Source organism: Chinchilla lanigera, unplaced genomic scaffold (assembly GCF_000276665.1).
Source record: "Chinchilla lanigera isolate Chin_1 unplaced genomic scaffold, ChiLan1.0 scaffold00013, whole genome shotgun sequence".
Lineage (NCBI taxonomy): Eukaryota > Metazoa > Chordata > Mammalia > Rodentia > Chinchillidae > Chinchilla > Chinchilla lanigera.
The window spans coordinates 21,556,100-21,564,361 of record NW_004955414.1 but is presented as its reverse complement, the minus strand read 5'-3'; positions in this window follow the sequence as shown (position 1 = coordinate 21,564,361).

Sequence of the window (8,262 nt, the reverse complement as noted above, 5' to 3'; positions counted from 1 at the left end):
TAATTATCACACTTGAATGGCCAAATTGGCACAGCTCTCACTTGTCTGTGATCCTCTGAAAGCAGAAGATTCAAATGTAGGTTGACAGAATTCAGTGTAACATCCACTTCCAGAGAAAAAAAGAGAAAAGATCAGGTGACAAATATGACACAGGTTCACCTGGTGACACTGTGAAGGGGGAACTTGAGGAGTTCTGTGTTCATGGATGCGGGGAGGAGGTAAAATGCTAGGGAAATGCATTGTGCGTATGTGACAACACACGACACAAGATGATAAGAACTTATCTCAAAATCCACAAAGTCTTGTCTCAGAACCACAAAGTTCTGAAAGGTGGTCTGACCACTCTGATTGGTGTGTGTGTGACTGGGTAGTGAAGTCAGGATTTTTGAACTGAGCTATATCCCCAGTCCTTCTGGATTTTTTTTTTTCCAGGCCAGGTTTTGCTATGTAGTTCAGGCTGGCATAAATCTGTTATGTCGCCCAGGCTGGCCTCGAATTTGCTGCAATCCTCCTGCCTCAGCCTCACAAGTGTTGAGATTATAGGCCTGTGCCACCATGTGTGGCTGATTTTTTGTTCTTATTGAGATGTTGCCACTAAGTGGCCCTGACTGGGCTCATACGTGTGATCTTCCTGCCAGAATCCTAGTATTCTCCCAGAATACTACCATAACAGGTGTGTACCACTGCTCTCAGTAAAAAACTGTGCCACACTCTGGCTGCAGCAGGTCCAGGAGATTCCTGCAGGAGGAAATGACATAGGCGAAGAGACAAACAATACAGACACCAGAGGTCCTCTGGTGTGCAAGGGGAGCAAGGCTCCTCTGACACAGAGAAATGTTTTTTGCTTTACTATATACTTCTGCAATTACATATGAAACTCTTAGATACAATGAGGTTTCTATTTTAGTTACACAACAAGACATGTTTGACCAACCATCTTGCTGCAACCCTAGCGGGAAATCAACTTTTCTAAAGCACATAAAAGGAAGCAAAGAGATCAGTCACTAGGTGTTCTTGATTAGGTGTAATTTTTCATAGAATTGTTCACTTGTCCATGGACAGCAGGACCCACATTTATAATATCTCCATCTAGAGCCAGTCCAGCACACACAGGGCATTCGCCTAATGTTTTCTGAGGCCTGCGAAGTGCTCCCCTCCCATTCTAGTGGGTGAACACTGCCACACAGGAGGTAGAGGACAACTACCCAGCATCAATTAATAAGATTGAAAATATGATTAAAAACTTATTGACAAGAAAAACCCAGGCCCTGATGGGTTCACAGCAGAATTTTACAAGAAATTCAGAGACAATTTAATACCAACACTCCTCAAACTCTTCAATGAAATTGAAAAGGAAGCAATTCTCCCTAACTCATTTCTGGAGGCAAGTATTATACTGATACCAAAACCAGGGAAAGACCCAACCAAGAAAGAGAACTACAGATCAATCTCCCTAATGAATATAGATGCAAAGATAGTCAATAAAATACTAGGAAATAGAATGCAGCAAATCATCAAGAAAATCATACACCACAACCAAGTTGGATTCATTCCAGGAATGCAGGGATGGTTCAATACTCGCAAATCAATTAATGTTATATAACATATCAATAAATGTTATACACCATATCAATGAGGCCAAATATAAAAATCATATGATCATCTCAATAGATGCAGAAAAAGCTTTCGACAAAGTCCAACATGCATTCATGATAAAAACTCTACAGAAAATAGAAATAGATGGTCTTTACCTCAACCTGATCAAAGCCATCTATGACAAACCAACAGTCAACATCATACTAAATGGACAAAACCTGAAAGGTTTTACTTTAAAATCGGGAAAAAGATAAAGATGTCCACTGTCATCACTCCTGTTAAACAAAATTCTGGAACCATTAGCCAGAGCAATTAGACAAGAGAGACAAATGAAAGGAATAAGGACAGGAAAGGAAGAAGTAAAACTATCACTATTTGCAGATGACATGACACTTTATACAGAAGACCCCAAAAACCCCACAAGAAGACTCCTAGAATTAATCAACACATTCAGCAGTGTAGCTGGATACAAAGTCAACACCTAAAACTCAATAGCATTTCCATACACAAACAACAAACAGAGTGAGAGAGAAATTAAGGAAACCATACCTTTCGCAATAGCATCCAAGAAATTGAAATATTTAGGACTCAATCTAACAAAACAAGTAAAAGATCTATTCATGAAAGCTATACTACTCTGAAAAAAAAGAGATTGAAGAGGATCTTGATAAAAGGAAAAATATTCTTTGCTCATGGATAGGCAGAACCAACATTGTGAAAATGGCCATACTACCAAAATTGTTGTACAAATTCCATACAATTCCCATTAAAATACCATTGGAATACCCCACAGATCTAGAGAAGACATTTCTTAAATTCATCTGGAACCAGAAGAGACCCAGAATAGCAAAAGCAATCCTGGGCAACAAGAACAAGTCAGGTGGAATCACAATCCCTGACCTGAAATTATACTATAAAGCCACTGTAATAAAATCAACCTGGTACTGGCTAAAAAACAGACCTGATGATCAATGGAACAGACTGGAGGACACAGACACAATCACAAACACACTCAGCCACCTAATCTTTGATAAAGGAGCCAAACAAACTCACTGGAAGAACAATAGCCTTTTAAATAGTGCTGGAAAAATTGGCTTGCCACCTTCCAAAGACTGACAATAGACCCAAGTCTATTACCATGCACCAAACTCAAGTCAAAATGGATCACAGATCTCAATATTAAAACAGAAACGCTAAATCTACTGGAAGAGAAAGTAGGTAAAAACATTGAAGACATAGGGGTAGGCAGAGAGTTCATGAACAAAAACCAAGCGCCCCATGAAATACTTCAAAGAATCAATAACTGGGATCTCATCCTCCTGAAGAGTTTCTGCACATCTAAAGAAATCACCAGCAGAGTAAAAAGAAAACCTACAAATTGGAAAATATTTTAGCTGACTGTCCCTCCAACAAAGGTCTTCTATCTAGAACATATAAAGAATTAAAAAACATCAGCTGTCCCAAACTCAAAGACTCAATCCAAAAATGGGAAGCTGAGATGAATACACACTTCTCAGATAAATAAATATAAATGGCAAATAAATACATGAGAAAATGTTCAACATCATTAGTCATTTGAGAATGCAAATTTAAACAACATTGAGATTTCATCTCATCCCAGTAAGAATGGGTAGTATTCAGAAATCAACCAATAACAAATGCTGGCGAGGCTGTGGAGAAATAGGAACCCTTCTCCACTGCTGTTGGGAATGCAGACTAGTGAAGCCACTGTGGAAATCAGTTTAGAAATTCCTCAGAAAACTAGATCGAGAGGTCCCATTCAATCCAGCTATTCCCCTTCTGGATATTTTCCCAGAAGACCTGAAAACATCATATCACAGCAATATATGTGCACCCATGTTCCTAGCAGCACAATTTGTAATTACTAAATTGTGGAAGCGACACAAATGTCCATCCACTAAGGAATGGATTAAAAAACTGTGGTACTTTTGTATAATGGAATATTTCTCAGCTATAAAGAAAGATAAACACGAGGCTTTTATAACTAAATGGCCACAACTAGAGACTATACTCGTAAGTAAAATAAATCAGACCTGCATGTGTAAGCATCGTATTGTCTCACTAGTGTAAGATCTGAAAGAGCAAATAAAACTAGGATGTATGATAGACATTGTGAAATGAAAGGAAAATGCTCAAAAGTAAAGGGCAACTGGGGTGTGGGGAAAAGAGAAGTGAAAGAAGGGGAAATTATGTAATTATGTACATACAGGATAGCTAACATAGTTGTACTACTGTCTTCTATTGCTCTACATAAAAGAACAGTTAATGATTACTTGTTTGGTCAATCTTGTACGTCTCTCTTTGTTTTCCTGAGAAACCACTTTGAAGATATCAATAAATAATACAACAACCACTGTTAATTTCCTACAACTTTGTCTGTAACTCTGTTTTGTTTGTATTGTTCTTATGCTATTTTGTAAATGGATATCTGTCTGTTATTATACTTTCTTTCATTTTTTTAAAACTAAAAAAATAAAGCACACATACTTTCTCAGATTCCTTTATAGTGACCTCCCAATGAGTCAAATGCAAAAGAGTATAGGAGATCTTTTCCACACTAGAGATCTGAAGAATCCATCTGAGGGATCCCACAGCAATCTTCACTGGAGTCCACCTGAAGCTCTACAGCCCAAAGAAATGTCCTCCACAAGTCCTACTGGAGGCCTGGAATCCACAAAGTCTCATGCAGGTCTGTATCAAGGATTCACATTGGGAAGGCCTAAAGGTCATTGTTGGAAGATAGAAAGTCTGGGCCAGTGGGATGAAGGATTTGTGCCAGCAGGCTGAGGGATCTGCACTGGAGCCAGGAAGTGACACTCAAGGTAAGGACCAAGGCTCCCCCAAAGAGACCTGCAGCTATAGTGAGGACCCCAGTTTCTCTGAGGATGAGAAGAGCTGAGTTCATTTCAGGAAAGCCAGGTGTGACAAGCTTCTCCAGAAGGGCCAATAGCACACCGTCTTCCTCTCTAGTTCTGCTTCATGCTGTTGGCAACAGTGTGTAGGGGACCCTTTCACAGCTAGAACCACTGACCCAGTTCAGCTGGGTGTTACAAGATGACCATTAGTAGATCTACTGCATTAACCGTAGTTGGAATAACTGCTTTAAAATCTTTGTCAACCGATGCAAACATCTGGCTCATTGTGAAGCCAGTTGCTTGGTTTTTCCTGCATGGGGGTAATGCTAGATGACTGGTCTTCAAGTGCTTCTCCCAGAGAGCGGGTGAACCTTCAGAAGATCGAGCCTAATTCAGGTCCTTAGATAACAGGGGTGTGCTCAGGTTTGCAGGTCCTTTTGTGGCCTAAAAGCAAGGGGTCCACAGGTGAAAACTTAGATTTTGAGCCAAAATAAAGCTCCTCTTTGCATAAATTAATTATTTCAAGTATTTTGTTACAGTAATGGAAAGTTGGAAAGTCAAGGAACTACAGTTTTCAATTATATCATATAATATTTATTATCTTGAAACCCACAGATATTTTAGTCTATAATCTTGTACATGATGAAAATATTTCAATCCACCTATTGTCAAATGAAGGCATTTTCTCAGATAAACTAATATGTAGTAATTAGCATAAAGGACATGAAAGAAGAAATGGAAGTGCTCTGTGTAACAAGTTCTACTATATGCTAAGTGGTATCTGAGGGGACACCATGGAGTAGGAGATTAACATGTGTTTGTCCAGTGGCATAAGGTAGTAAACTGCTTCATAAACCTGCAGAGCCTCAGCTGCAAGAAGATCTCTGAGGACACAGATGGCACTTGTACAGCACCATCAGTTTCTGTAGCTGTCTTAGAAGGTACACATGTATCAGTCAGCTTTCCCACTGCTGGGCACAGGACCAGGCAGCCACAAATGGAAGCAGCTGGGTGGGGTGAAAGTGCACACCTGAAATCCCGGTCCAACGATGGATGGAAAATCAGTGGTTCCAAAGGATCCCTGAAATCATCTTGTGATTATTCTCCCATTGCTAGAATGTGTAATTGGATTAGACATTCAGCACATAGTAAAATCTCCACATTGGTTTGATCACTTGTGGACTGGGGGCTCACAAGATAGAAAAGTTGACAGGTGCTAGGCTACTAGATCTGCTTTTAACTCAGAAAAACTAAATAAAAGCAGTAACACAAATTCCTCTATGGATTGTATGGATTAATGCCACCATCATGGGTTTAAAGGATGGAGGAGCGGTGATTTTTACCTCATCCTCTTCAAAATCATCTGTTTGGACTTCACAAAAGACAAATTTTAGAAAAGTGCAGCAGATTACTATAAGTTTAATCATGTGGCAAATACTATTGCCGCTTCCATATCAGGTGTGCTTTAATTCCTTCAGTGAATTAACTCATCAATCCATGGATACGGGTGAGAAGTTTTTTATCCTAGCACCTCTAGGGTGATCATCGAAAAGACCCATGAACAAAGTGAGAGTGATTAGAAATAGAGGTCAGGCATGTGCTCAGTAACTTGGCCTTCCAATGACCAAAACTGACAGCTACGTCTAGTCCTCCACTCTCCCAGCAGCTGAGACTATTACAATGTCCATAATATACCATTCTCTATGGTGGTCATCCACCTTCCTGGTCACAGATGGATAGAAATACTTCCTCAAGTAGGGTCAGCATTCTTTCTCATTGGATTACACACTCTGGATATAGATTTGTCTTCCCCACATGCAATCCTTCTGCCAGAACTCCCATCCTTGGAGTTATACAATGCTTTACCCTCCATCAAGGTGCATTACACAGCATTGCTTGGGATGGAGACACTCCATTCACAGCAAGTGCACTTGCCTTTCTCACCTTCCTTCTTGAGTCCTATTGATACAGGGATGATGCAGGACCTCCAAATAATAAAAGGATTATTACTCCCAACCTGCTAGATGCCCAATGTGCTGAATTTGTGTTCTCTACAAAGGAAGAATGAATTCTAGGTAAAATTGATTAAATCAAGATCAAGTGGGGAAGCAAGTCATACAGCAAGCAGATATGAATACAGAACAAGGGCTTTTCCTGTCGGGTTTTGGATTAGTGATTTTTTTCTGGCTTTTTCAAGGTGAGCCATACTATTCAGACTATCAATCCCTGGTGCCCATCCCCAGGGAGGTATGTGGATGCATTTGTTTCATCTTTTGTGTTGAGGTCCCGCCCATCTTTTGTGTTGTGCTTGTCACTCCCACAGCTGCTTCCATACTGGGTCCTTGGAGGGTCTAGACCTACCTGAATATAATATTTCTATCTCACTTAGCTGCCTACAACAATACCACAGCGATATATGTGCACCCATGTTTATAGTAGCACAATTTGTAATAGCTAAATCTTGGAAACAGCTCACATGCCCATCAACTGAGAAATAGATAAAAAAAGATTTGGTATTTTTATCCAATAGAGTTCTACTCAGCTATCCAGAAGGACAAACTCCAGGCTTTCATAGGTAAATGGATGAAGAAGGGTGGGGCTTAGCACAGGACCTCTAGTGGCCAGGGCCATATTGCTTTGGCGCCACACTGACTCAGGGTCATAGCACATGACCTCCAGTGGGAGGCACCATAGCTACTTGACAGGAATTACAGTGAGGCAAGAAATCCATCAGAGACCATACTTATAAGAGAAATAAATCAGAGTTGCATGTGTAAAGATCATATTATCTCCTGAGTGCAAGAAACTGAAAGAGTAAACAAGATCCAAAATGTACAATATGAATGGTTTCTTGCCCCGCTGTAATTCCTGCTGAGTTGCTATGGCACCCGAGCCAGTATGGCGCCGCAGGTCATGTGGTATGGTGCTGAGTCACCATGGCATCCAGCTAATATGGCACAGGCCACTAAAGGCCATGTGCTAAGCCCCATCCTTCTTCCACTGAGTCAAATTACAACTTCCTATTTCCCTTTTTGTAATATCCTGTTTCCTTCGCCTGTGCTCCCACCCAATCCTGGTCTGCCATGTCAGGCAGTGCCCCTCCTAAACCCCGCCTCCAGCCTGGGGCTATTTAACCTTGGACCCCACGAAGGATAGGTGTAGGCCACGTTTTTCTCTTTCCTGTGGCCTTTCCGCGTCCACAATAAAGGCATTTTATTCTGTTTTACTTCTCTCTGCGCTGGAAAAACCTATCACAATAAATATTGTGAAAGGGAAAAACCTGCTGAAAAGAAAAGAACAAGTGGGTTGGGGGAAAGGAAAAAATAAGGAAGAGAAAAGAAAAACAATTATATATATGTAGAAATATATATATATATATAGACACACATACACAAGACAGCTAATAGTGAGGGATATTGCTCAGCAGGCACACTGCCTGCCTGGCAAGTACAAAGTCTTGAGGTCAATCCTAGTATGAAGAATAAAAAAAGCCCCACACGATAGCTAAGACAATTACCTACAAATTTCTATTAGTTCATTGAAAAGAAGGGTTTCTACTTACACTGTTTGATCAGTTTTGCATACCTATAACTTGTAATCGGAGCACTACTTTGAAGATAACATTATGCAATGTATTATTCTTTGTTCATTTCCTACTATCTTGTTTTAAATTCTGTATCACTGTTTTTTTCCCTTAAAATGAAAAAAAAAAGATTGCAAGTATAGTTGCTTAGGGAAGTGTAATGCACTGCATTTATTGAGTAAATGGGGATCAAATGGGGAAGCAAGT